This window comes from Ambystoma mexicanum, chromosome 2q (assembly GCF_040938575.1).
Source record: "Ambystoma mexicanum isolate Mex_15411 chromosome 2q, UKY_AmexF1_1, whole genome shotgun sequence".
NCBI classification, from domain to species: domain Eukaryota; kingdom Metazoa; phylum Chordata; class Amphibia; order Caudata; family Ambystomatidae; genus Ambystoma; species Ambystoma mexicanum.
The window spans coordinates 78579224-78593180 of NC_090924.1; the positions used below are offsets into that span (position 1 = coordinate 78579224).

General features: G+C 43.2%; 1 long non-coding RNA gene across 2 annotated transcripts in view; it reads left to right on the top strand.

The window, feature by feature from the left end:
- LOC138569161 (uncharacterized) overlaps positions 1-13957 on the top strand; it is a 371203-nt gene that overhangs the window by 162665 nt on the left and 194581 nt on the right. The window lies entirely within an intron of this gene.

Here is a 13957-nt window from a genome sequence, read left to right on the forward strand (position 1 = left end):
AGAGGGGTTTAAAGAACACCCCCTTCGCGTCCACAGATCCTTCTCATCTTAAGGTGCTTCTCCCTGAACCTCTATCAATTGTGTCTTCGAAAGATTACTATAAGGGTCGGACACACTAATTATCACCACCATTTTTTCATTTACATTAGGCGTATCAAAAGATGTAATATCTTCTAAACATGTAGCAAGTTTGGCTTCATCGTCTGCCGCCTGATTTCCATGTGAGATAAAGTATGTCTTTTTAGTGTGAGCTTCGCATTTAACGACTGTGATGGCTACTGTGAGTTGTAGTCCCTTAATAATCCTATCCAGTAAAGCGGCATGCTGCACTGGAGTACCATCCGCTCAGAGGTAGCCCCTCCTTTTCCAATGTGCTAATCCTGCGTGCACTGTTGACGTCACATAGGCGGAGTCACTGGTCACCTGGTCTGCATGATTCTCGAGCGCGACTATCAGTGCCACTAATTCTGCAGCCTGTGCTGAATAGTGAGGCGGGAGTCGTGAATTTATCATTATTTGGAACTCCCCATTAGCTGTGTGTTTTACCACGGCGGCACCTGTATATCTCTGCCCATTATTTTGATCGATCCTTAAAGAACCGTCAATAAAAACAATTTCTCCACCTGCTAAAGCATTTTTCTCTACCCTAGGGATTTCATCATAGAACTCTTCATAGTTTGAACAGTCATGCACATGCTCAACCTCTGCCAATTGTTCAGCTACAAACCTGTCAGGATTCACTATTTTGCATCTGACTATTTTGATAGCTGGATTTGATATGGCTACCTAATAGGCAGAAGCCCTTTGAGAAGTCAATGGCCCTCATTAGGACCCTGGCGCTAAGTGTTTAACGGAGCCGTAAAAGGCTGCAGTGCCGTTAAACACTTAGCACCTTACTACGAGGTCCCTTTGCGGGACCCGACCTGAATGGCTAGTCTAGACCAGCCGTTAAAGTAGGGACCCGCAAAGGGACCTTGGTGCTAAGTACGGTACTGCAATTTGCGGTACCGTACTTGGCGCCTTCCCCAGTCCCATTGAACCCTATGGGGCAAAAATGGGAATGGGGAAGGGCCAATGTTCCATGGGGAATTACCGCCCCGCCAACTTTGGAATGGGGTGGTAATTTCCCATTGAGCATTGGCGGACTCGTTACGATACCGGCACCAACCATGGTGCTAATAGCGCCATGGTTTAGCGCCAGTATCGTAATGAGGGCCAATGGGCCTCATTCCGGGTTTGGAGCTAACCATGGAGTAATTAGCTCCATGGTTGCCTCCGAAACCGTCCCAAATCAGGCATGGTGAATGGAGTAATTACTGGTCCATTCCAGGGTTGGAGGGACCGGTAATTCCCCATTCACCTTTTGCCCTTCCCCATTCCCATTTCTGCCCCATGGGGCTCAATGGGAATGGGGAAGGAGGTAATTACGGCACCGTAAATTACGGTACCGTAATTACCTCTGAGGTACCTTTGCAGGTCCCGTACTTAACTCCTGCTAAAAGCAGGCAGTAAGGAAGGACCCGCAAAGGGAACTCGGAATACGGAGGTAAGAGATTACCGGCATCAGCACCCTTACCGGTGCCGGTAATCCCTTACCTCCAACCTCATAATGACCCCTAATGTCCGCTTTGGTTTCTCCAAGATGGCGAATAATGCATGCTCAACAAACAACGTCATAGAGCATCCCATCACTATACTTGCAGCCTTCTCAATGGCGAATGCGGCGGCTGCCAAAAATGGTTGCACAGGAAATTACCCCTTATAACTGGGTCCAGAATCCCACTGTAATATGCAAGGGGTTTGTACCCCAATATGGTTCTCTGTGTGAGGACTGCCGTCATAACGGTACCACCCGTATGCGAGAATAAAAAGAATTCCTCAGCATAATTAGGAATCCCTAAAACTGGAGCTGTACAAATTGCCTTTTTTAATTCATCCAACCTTTCCTCCATTCCCTCAGTCCAGATGATTTTCTCTTGTGTAGCATGTGCTTTATTTAGAGCTTGTAATAAAGGCCTCGTGTATGAACTGTAATCAAAGACCCATGCTCTGACATAGTTACACAATCCCAAAAATCTTTGCATGTGCTTTATCATGTGTGGCTTTGTGGTTTTCAGAACGGCCTCAGCTCTCTCAGGACTAACCTTTTTTCCTTCATGTGAAATCAGCTGTCCTATGTACAACACTTCCTGTTGACAATACTGTAACTTTTCTTTGTCAACCTTATACCCTTTGCCAGCGAGTGTAATCATTAACTGAATAGAATCACGTCTGCATCCTTCCTCTGAAGTGCTGCAAACTAAAATATTGTCTACATATTGCAAGACAACACTTTCCATATCAATATTGCTTAGATCTATCTGGAGGACCCTATTGAAAATCGACAGAGAATCACAATACCCTTGAGGTAATCTCATACTTTTTAACTTAGTCTGAACCTAAATGACGTCCGATCCTGCAAGTCTTTATGCAAGGGGATTGAGAAAAATGCATTTTTCAAATCAATCACGGTGAAATATCATGCTTCAACAGGTATGTTACATAAGATTGTAGCAGGATTAGGAACTAGAGGGAACTCAGCCTCTACAATCTGGTTAATCAGGCGTAAATCTTGAATTAGCCTCCATGACCCCCTCATTAGATGTTTTGATAGGGTACACTGACATATTACACAGTGACTCTGACGTCACCAAGATGCCTTGATCTATCATGGCATAAATCATCTTAAAAATGCCTTCAAGACATAGGATATTGTCGTGCGTGTGGTAAAATTGCTCCTGGCTTCAATTTAATCTACACTTCCCCAACCCCCTTTAGTATGCGTACGTCATAGGGGTCTGTAGTCCACAAAGAAGTTGGCACTTTTGCCAAATATTCCTCAAAATATTCAAGACGCTTTTTCACTTACATCATTTTTTGTGGAACTTCTCGTTTGATAGTTCGTACCCAATAAGTAATACTCATTTCAAATATTACCTTGTCATCTGATAGAGGATCTCCAAATATATCCTCATCAGTGACGTCAGTCAATCTGTAACCTTCCTCAATGGCAATTACTGTACACCATTGTCTGCCATAATGATCATTCCCATCAAGCAAAGCCATTCCTCCTCACACTATGGCTGCTTGTAGTTCAAGCGGAAAGATTCACCCTTCCTCTTCATCCATAGGTATCTTTGGCCTGAATAAAAACTCATCAGGTATTCTCATAGTTCTGCCTACCAAACCTGGCAGCCATGTCAACAAGATGCGTACCCCAAAGTGAAAAACCTCAGGTTCTAACGGGATAACTCTCATGTTCATTTCTCCTGCAAATACCATAATGAATTCACTCACATTTAAATAATGCATTCCTGCCGTTGAACACACTATTCCTTTATCAGTAAACGAGATTGTCATGTTCAACTTAGTCATTAAATCTCGACCTAATATATTGACAGGTGTCTGCCTTGAATACAGCAGTGGCACCGAAATATCACATTCTCCAATAGAGACTGGTAAGTCTTCAGTAAAAGGAACTCTGCTTGTAGCTCCTGTGAAACCTTGAGTATTCATGGCATTGCCAGACATTGAAAATGTTTCCTCCTATATACACGAGCGTGTTGCACCCATTTCTCCTAAAAACGAAAAAACTCTTACCTCTTATACAGATGTCTAACCTCGTTTCCTCGTGAGGATTTGTCATCACGAATAGTATTGAACACATCAAGTCTCCCAGTGAGCTGTCCTATTGTGGATACAGCCTAATTCCTGTACTTGTGAGGGGATTCCCTCTTTCTACAGTGGCACTCCTACCCTAGGAGGCATTAACTGCCCCGTGCTTGTACTTTGCTGTATCTGCATAGGTGAATGCTTCTTGCTACGTTAGTAAATATTGCTGCATTCTCAATGCTTGTGCCTGTTGCACTGTCTGATTCTGAGCAAAGCCAACACCACTTGCTATGAATATGCAGGTGGGTTAGAAGTCCCCCCCTCTTGAAAATTGACCATTCTGCACAAACCCTTAACCTCTGCACATACGAGCCAAATGCCCTGTCATCCCACATGTCCAACATATAGGAGGCAGAAATATCCTGTTCTGCACATCCTGCATGTCTTGATTGTCATTCTGCATGTTTTGAAACCTTCCCTGATTATTCTGAAAATTTCCCTGATTGTTCTGCCAATTCCCTTGATTATATTGAACATTTCTACCTCTAAATCCTCCTCTTCCTCCTGGAGCAAATCCAATATTGCCCTGATCAAACTGCCAGTGGTTATTCACCTGCGGTATGTTTGTTACTTGCTGTGAATTTGACCTGTCTTCACTAGTTAACATTGCCCCTTCAATAGCGTACTTAGATGATTTACTTTGCCTCTTTACCTTTCCTGACCTCATCCTTTTTGCGATTCTTCTCTTGCAAGTGTCTGCAACAATGTGCAATGGTCAGCTGAATTTCCGACCACGGTTTCGCCTCCATACCCACTAACGTCTTGAGCTGCTTTTGTTCTGGGTCTGACAGCCCTTGGCATAATATATGATATAACAGGTATAGATTTTCCCCAAGCTTCTCATGCCTACAGGCTCCAGTGCTCTTGAAAATTCAGAATGTAAGCAAGTGGATCTTCCCCTTCCTTCATCTTTTTTGCCATTATAGCTCCTATATCAGATGTGTCTGGATACAATACTCTAAATGCTTTCCAGACCGCAGCTCTGCAGTTATTGAACGGTGCTCCATCATGAGCAGTGTTAACCGTAGTAACACCAGCGTATCCTGCTCTAGACCACACGCCATCAGCTCTTTTTCCAAGGATGGCAATCAGGAGACCCTTAATGTCCCCTATAGCCAAGGTATTTCCTCCAGTCATCTTTTTTAATTCATTTATCCATTTCCCAGCACCAGAAGTTAAACTCGGAAGTTTACACCTCAAATTGTCCTTATCCATCTGGGGCCAATGTATATATTGTGGTATTGCTCCCCCTTTCTCTAGCAAGGGAAACTGTGAAACCCCAAACTCACTCTCACCTCCCACTGTCTGTCTATTTAAGGCCGGAATAATAGTTCTGCACTGCCTTCTAGCTGGCAGCGACCTTAATCTACTTACGTATGGTGGCCATCCCCCCTCTCACCATGAAGTTGCCCTTTAGGTCGGTCCAACTATGTCAATGGTTCTGATGCCCTAGGTACAGGTGCATTTAAATCTGACCATCTTACTTCCTTTTCCATTGTAAAACAACCCTCAGGACCATACTCGTCACCCCTCTTCTCCACGGACCATCTTACTTCCTTTTCCATTGTAAAACAACCCTCAGGACCATACTCGTCACCCCTCTTCTCCACGGAAGGTGTCTCTGTCCTCGTCTGACATTTCCTGTGCCCAACTCGTATACCTTCTCGCATCCTCTTCTCTGTGTAGAGTCAGTCTATCTAAAGACAATTCCTTGGGGGGGCCTCATGCTACATGAGGCTCCCTCTGTGTCATACAATTGTCTACTCTCAAGCCGATCATTTTTTCCCTTTCCTTTTAATTCCTTTTGGGTTTTCATGTCATGATAAACTTTATCAATTGCTTTCCCAATGCTTTTAGAGTCAAACTCATCCTCTAGATTTATTCTGGATGGGCCAGGTCATGCCTCATACTCGGGGAAAAACTCCTCTATGTCCTCCCATGCTACTACAGGATCGGGTTTCCTTACCTTCTTCTCCAGGCGATCGAGATCACATGCTCTTTGCCTTCTTTTTCGTTCTATGTCATCTTCAAACTCTCTATGCTTTCTTGCTTCCTCCCTTACCCTGGCTTCCTCTTTTTTCTTCATGTCCCTTCTTTCATTTGCTCTCCGTATCTCCTCCTCCCTTCGTCTTTGCATTCTCTTATCTTTTAACTTCTGTTCTTCTTCTTATATTCTTTTTCTTTCTAACCACTCCCTTTCATCGATTGCCCTTTGTCTATTATCTCGTTTTCTCTGTTCCTCTGCTTTTTCCTAGTTCTTCAATTGTTCATCTTGATATAACTGCTCTCATCTTAGTCTCTCTTTCCTTTTCGTCTCTTCTTCTTTCGATCGTTCCTCCCTTTCTCTATCTTTTTTATCCTGCCCACCTTGATCTTCTCTTTGCCTTACATCCTCAATGCCTTTAACATCGAGTTTGAGCAAAATCTGTTCACTCATCCATTTGTTCTGTAGAAGTGATAACTCATCAGCTTTATCTCTTTCTCCCAACCATCTCTTTATTTCTCTTCCTATATCTAAAGATGTGCTTGCTCGATCACTTCTCTCCTTATCGCATCTCTCCTTGTTCCTCGGGACCTTAGGAATTGCATCTTTCTCAGTATTTTTCTCTGAGCCCTCGTCACTGCTATGCACAGGTGACTAATATGCTGGGTTACTATACTTGTTGCGGTCTTAAGCTCCCTGAATGGGTACAAACCATTGTCTTTCTTATTTTTGTCATCTTTTTCCAGCGGGGCGGGGTGAGCAGAAGGCTCCTTATCCCCCTCTTTGCATATATTAAGGATCCACTCTATAGGAGGCAGCTCTTCTCTTTCCTCCTGATACATTTTCCAAAGTTCTAAACTCGCCAGTCGCGTGTCTAGCTTTTTTCCTGAATATGCTGCATGCAAACATGTCATATGCTGCAGGACTAACTTCGATAGTGATCCTCCTTGCGGCCACGGCATAAACATTTTATCTGCAGCTCCCTTAACCCATTCCGCACTATACTGTCTAAGCTTAGGTGCACGTTTCAGCAACTGCTTGCAGAGGTGCACAAGTGGAGTAACAACCTCCATTTTTGACTCGTTACTCTTGACTATCAATACTGGTTTGCTTTTGTCACAGGTTTTTATAAAAACAATATGTTTCGAGAAAAATAATATAATATGTGCATGCACCAATCGTCACATGCTCCAATCCCTTTAAGTAATGTTTTTTACTTTAATCTTGCTAAAAAACACCATCAACTTAAATCCAAATAATCACGTAAATTCTCCAAACTCATGTTTCTCCTTTTTTACCAATCTCTTTAAACTATGACATCATCATCAATACATAAATACATAAAACAAACAGACAAATAAACACACTCAACCGGTCACATATATCTTTGATCTTTCACAATCTTTTTTCTAAGACTCGTCAACCTCTTTAAGTCTGTCTTTAGCTAAACTCGTCACCTAAGCTTCCACTACGGAATTTTAGGTTAAGATTTCTTCGGAGACGTTCTTTAAAACGCAGGCTCAGGGTGTAACCTTTCATCGCTGCACTCTCCTCAAGATACTTCCCAATTACTTGATTTCACACAAGTCAATATCTATTCACTATTTAATACTCTTATTCTCCGGTAATGTTTATCCTACCTCCCTCCATTACACTTCTTTCCCTTATCACTTTTTATCACTTATAACCCATACATAATTTTGCCAACTCGCTTAGTTTTTTACTCACCATTTGCACGTTCATCTTCCGACTCTCGGGATAATACGCCTCTTTTACCGCCGTTCAAATTTCCTGTTCATTCAGCTTCTCGTAGACCGTGAGAGGGGATTCCGTCTTAAACCGGAGGGATCCGTCAAGCCCTACTTGCAAGATTTTATAATTTAAACTAAACCTCTATCTATGGGGAGCTCTATGGGGAGCTACACGTCCTGTTAGCCAAATGGCAGAGGTCGTGCGATATTGCCAGGACTCCAAAGTTTACTTATGTTGATAGATTTTAAACCATCCTCTCCGCTACCAAGTGAACTGAATAACTTCAGCCCTTTAAGATGAGTAGCAATTACCCTGGAGATGGATGGGGATGAAGAAGTTACTCAACATCAATAATCAAAGAATGACTCAGTTAGTTGGTAAAAAAAGGATAACTGTTTTATTTTCACTTGTCTAAAACATGGAGCATAACGAACATCAACGAAGTTGCTCGATCCTCTTACTCAAAGCAGTTCATAAAAAATGACATTCTTATAGTAAAAAATCATAATAGGTGAGTGACGTTTAACCTGCGTATTACTAACGTCATCCTACGTGGCAAACTACAAAACCTATTAACAACTATGATAGATTCTGAGTGAACATCTAAGTATACGATCCATACTACTATGGGATAATAAGTGAAAGTGATAGGTTTCTTAACATCAGGTGGGGCAACTAAGCCTCCCTTCAAAATGGCCACTATGAACGTCACTAAATACACAACGTCCCATTGCCTACACAAACTATAGAACTCTTAATTACCTGGTCCCTATAATTGGTTGGCACTTTAACCTTTGTCAGTACTTTTCCTCCTACGTCTAGCAGCACGCAGATTGGACCTCCAGCTGCTGGTGAGCTCGTCTTAGTCCCAGCTTGCCACCAATTAACATATCAATCTATCATAACCTCAATGGTCAGTGTAGTCAATTAGGCTTTGAAGCTCGCCCTTGAGTTTGTTCTGTAATGTGCAGAATCAGGGGAGTGAAGGCACGCTCTTCCCTCACGCGTAGGTGTGAGCATCTTGCTCATCCAACTTCATCCTTCCACGTGACTCAAGACCATGATTTCGAGCTTTTACTGTCTTTAAAATACTATTTTCTAATAGACCTCTGATGTCTTCTGTGTTTTGTTCATGTCTTCTGAACAGGAGCTGTTCTTTCACACAATTCTGTATCCAATGTTAGCTCACTCCAACCTGATAAGACTTTTGCTTCTTGGTTTGACTTCATGGCTCATTTAGCCTCGTCTTTTCGAGATTCATTTTTAATTCATGTGTTTTCTTACCGCGCCACACTGAGAATGAGGGCTTCCATTTTTAGTCCAATACTGCTATAACACGTAGTGGAAACATCCATCCTTTTTTCTTAAATGCATATATGTATATATTGGCGCATACTGCAATCTATTCACTATAAAGCTAGCCTCAAGAATACCTTGCTTGCATTTCTTTTGCATCTGTACACGTGTAAACTTACTTGATTTCTTCATCCATTTCATAGCAGATGCTTCTTCACCCTGATCCCAAGATGCCTTATCCTTGATACTTTTTAATGCCTTGTAGAATATCTGTATTCCCTAGTCTCTGCATCTCTTCTAGGTATGTCAACTCAGGTATGTATGATGTCACCATTCATCGAGACCATTCATTTGCTCTGCTTCTTCCGGGATTTCATTCAAACGGCCATCATATTTTCTTGTATGCAGGTATGGTTTTCTCAATGGGAACCTTGCCTCCAGGATTCTCCGAGGTATCAGTATCTTCACTGGTACCGTACGATTTTCACATCCGGCTCCCAACATATAGGTAATATGGGCGAGGTGGTTGAGGTGGGGTACTTGGTGCCTCCTCTACAAGCGCATTATAAATAACCTATCATATCATATCATATCAAAGGTACCAAAACCTTCCAAAGCATCTCCTGCAGTTTCACAAGTCCGTTTCTTCATGCAGGAGGCTTGGCTTCTTCTGTAGTTCGATGAGAACTCAGGCAATCGACCTGGAAAGGATGCAGATCCCCTTCTCTTATCCAAGATTACCTTCATGCCAAAATCAAGGACTTCCAATTGAAGATCTGCTCTCATGCAGGCATCCCAGTCGTGGACCAATCACTGTCCACAGTGGTCTCAGTCATTCAGGCACAACAGACATCCTGGAACCAGTAGTGTGGATTGGGACTAGACAGCCCCAACCTGCTTCCTGGGCACACACGTGACAGGCAGACCCCTGCGAAAGAGATCGGTTTTCGCGGGAGGCTGCATGCTCAAATAAGGAAAACCTGAGTTACTCGACCTGGGTGAAGGCAAGGGACTAAAATGGCCATGCGACAGAACAAAAGACTTTGTGGCTCAGCCATTTTCAGACCTGGCCACAGGCTTGAACCAAGCGCGGTGAAACGCGATTGATTCAGTAAAAAGAAGTAAAACATTATAAAAAGTAATTGCTGCATCCAGTTTGTCCCAAGCACATTCATAATCCTTCGAGGGTGTCTAGGTTCATAAAACAAAAAGGACCCCACAGCACAGTACTGATAGGTAAATTGTGCACTGTTAAAAAGTTACCAAGAAATGGCAACATAGCTAAAGACTAAGGGAAACAATGTTTCTCAGTAATGATAGTCCGAAGGACGTGTCAGTTTCCCAATAACAAATTAGCAAAAGCCCAGGGGAGTTCAGCTGAAAGCTGGGCCCCACAGGCAAAAGTCAGGATAGGAAAGCCACACAAAAGCAAAATGTTTGGGGGGTCCATAAATGGAGGGGAAATTGCACATAAATAAAATATATTTCCTAACACAGACTAAGTGCAGAAGATTTCCGTAACACCTGCAGTGGTCTCAGGAAGAATCTGAATCAGTGGGGTAAGTTTCTATCCCCCCTGTCCTCCATCAGGTTACATGGGCAAAAAGTCAAGGCCCTAAATCATTCTGACCTGACCTTTGGTGCTGGAACCTGGGTTAAGGATCCTTACCTACCCTAGTGGGTCAGGTTGGGATGAGTTGAGTACTTACCTAAACTTTACTTGAACTTTTATCTAACTTTCAAACTCTTTACTCATCATAACCACTGGCATTGCAAATCTCTATATAAACCTTTCGGGAAAGAGGTATATGCTTTGGAACTGGTGACTTTGGGCACAAGGTCTCAAACTATCTTAGGTTTTGACTTTATAAGAAGTGGGGAAGTTGTTTTGTGCTGAACCTATGAGTGATTTCTATCCTTGTGCATCTGCGCTACTTACCTGTGTTGCACTGGTCATTGTAACAAATGTTAATCCATCTCTCCTAGAGGTGAATGTAAATATCTGTTTTATATGTGTTTTGTGTGACAATAGTTGCCTGGTATTTTTATCTGCTTAGTGTGTAAAATAAAGCCTAATAAATAATTGTATTTCTATCTACTTACTGTCTAATATGCTGGTAAAATAGCTCAGCGGGTTGAGCGCTCGCTGCTGCGATCTGAGCGTGATCTGCAGGTCGCAGGTTTGAATCCCGGTCGATAAATGAGTACCAATTTCAGTTGAGTGATATTGTATGTAAATATGTGCTCTGTAAAGCACTTTGGATTAAGGCGCTATGTAAATACCACATCATTATCATTAATTTGAATTACTAATGGAGCTCTCTGTAGGCGCATTGTAGCCCTAGACCACTCTCACACGCTTCCTGAGAGTAAGTCTTTACCGCTCTGCTACCTCATCATGATTGGGTTTGGGTAATCTCTCAGTGTCTACCTGTCCACCATAATAGGGTAGGCCCCCAGTAATCCTCCCCCTGGGCTGATATTTGGAAATCCATCCTAGCAGCCAGCATAGTCAATGACAGAGGATCATGGGATTTGCAGTACAAAACATCTGAAAAGCCCGAGGTTGAAGACTCCTGCAGCAACTTAAATGTTTATGTTACCCTATCCGGTGCTCGGGTCATCATGGTGGTGCCGCCAACTCTAGGGGATTTCGTGCACCTGACCCGTTTGTATCACTGGCAAACAATTTCATAGTTCTAGCTATTCCCTAACTAAAGGTATCGCGGGCAGGTTATAGCTGTGACTTACTCTCTGTATAAAAGCAGTATTATTTTGAGAAATGGGCATAAAACCCGAGAAGTGTGGAGACAACTGCTTTGAGAAGCAATGCACTGTAATGTTGTGAGAGTTAATATTTGGGGCACATCATTTTCATTGCAGGGATGATGCACAGGGGGAGGGCTACCGAGGTCAATACGTTAAGTGGCATTAAATTGAGTAATAATAACATATATTACAGCGCATAGAAGCTGGATGTATCGACCATAAAGCACTATGTGAGAACACGCACTATTGTTATTATTATTTGCAATGTGCATCCTGCCACCACGTAGCAGCGTCAGAAGACAGAAAGATCACTGGGGTGAAGATTCAAGGCGTTGGGGGGCTCTAACATGACCCATCCGCAAGGTGTGGCACCCGTGGCATTTCCAATCTATAGTCATTGAGGTTTGTGAGCAGTTTCATCTGGTTACACAAGGAACATGTGAGGAGCATTTTTGTAATTGAACATTCTCATACAAAAAGGTGTTAGTTGGGCTATGGCTAATGGCCCAAGATCAATAAATTAAAAACATGTTGGCAGTAAGTTGCCTATCTGTACTTTAGAATGTCAAAACTGTCTTTTTTTATCTGTGAAATGAGCTGTGAGAAGTTTCTTTTTTTTTTTAAAGTGACACTACCTTTCACAAGTGCTCAGATCAGAGCAAGCGATGGCCGTCAGGGACAGCAAACACCACTTCTCTCTTTCAAGAGCTCTTTCAGTGAAAGGACCCTGCTGCAGCAGATACAGAAGCTTGACATCAAAAGATTTCCTTGACAGAAGTCATGCTTTTATTTGACCTACCTTGGAGCTCATGTTCATGGAGGAATAATGTAAAATGAAGGCGTAAACATTTTACGCCTTCATTTTATGTTGCTGCTTATTTTAACGTATGGCAGAGAAGGGGCACAGAACGGAATATACATTTCCGCCTCCCCCATGTAAATAATCCAACATGTATGACAGCATGCCATTTTCATGCTGGCGCAAATGGAATCCACCTTCTTTTTACACCAGCAAATAAGGCTGGCGAGTTCAATAGGAATGCATTGTAAACGCTGCCTGCCATGCCAAATGTCAGGCAGTCTTTATTCATTTTGTGGGGGAGTGCAAAAGGGACACACAGATGTGTTCAGTGGAAACGGATATTCCATTCCATGCTTCCTCTCGGTGATACAAATGCTTGAAAACGAGGAGCAGCGTAATATGAATGTGTAAACATTTTACGCTTTTCTTCAATGCATTTATTTTACCTTCCTCCTTGAGGAACATGAGCCAGGCAGTACTCCAAACCCATCTTTTATATCTTCCCTGCCTTCCAGTCCCATTCTTTGCCTCTCAACTTGTTCTCTCTCTCTCACTCTGTCTCTCTCTCTTTCCCTCTCTCTTTCGCACACTCTCTATCGCTCTCTCCCGCTCTCTCTCCCGCTCTCTTTCTCTCTCTCTCACACACACTCTCTATCTCTCTCCCCTCTCTATCACTCTCTCTCCCGCACCAAGTCCTGAAGTAAACACACTGGTGTTCATGGTGAATGAGGAGTACCTTTAAAAGAATGCATTTTACATACTCTGATTTTCATGCATTTGCTTGGCAGAGAGGAGGCATGGATCATAATTTATAATTCCGCCTCCCCCTTCCTCTCCGCCATGTGAATGCGACATTTTTTACGCAAGCATGATATTTTCATACTGGTGTTAGTGCTTTGGATTCCTTTGGAATCCATTCTAAAGGCGGCCTGGCATGTGTAAATGGCATGCAAGGCGGAGTGCAAAGGGGAGGCGTGGAAGATGATTTTGTCTGCAGTTTCCACCCCCCTTTTGCACTTTGAGGGGCAAATTACGAAAATTGCACGCCATGGACCTGTGTGCACATAAGAACAAATCTAGGCATGGCCCTTCTCGCAATTTACGGGAACTTCAAACATGAGCTCATATGTGTCCCTGAGAGATTGGACGAGTGTCTTGATTGTGTGAGGCAGGCTGAGAGGTCGAACAGAATCCAATCCTATCGCTATACCAACATACAGGCTGCCTCCAGCTCTGCCAGGCCCAAAGCCCCTAAACCAAGCCTGGTAGCCAAGAGTCTCAGTCCCAGCTAACCCCTATTCATCTCCCAGGCATCCCCAGGTCCCATGCTGTCCTTCCTGCATGCCCCTCGAACCCTGGTCAAAGTCTGAGGACCATCGAAGCTCCAATTCATCACAATCCAATTTGTTAACTGGGCACCTGCAGCAGCTGATCTACTACCCCACCCCGCAATTTTGACCTCACCTTCCTAAGCGCCCTAGTTTTCTCCACTCCCAGATCTCTAATTTCAGTCCCATCTCCAATACCCAGCAGCCTTCCACACTGTATCAACCGCAGGAACTCCCACTGTCATTGCCCTAGAGATTCATCACCTAAAACCCCCACATTCCCACCCCGACCCACTCAGAAATCAAAAGAACCCA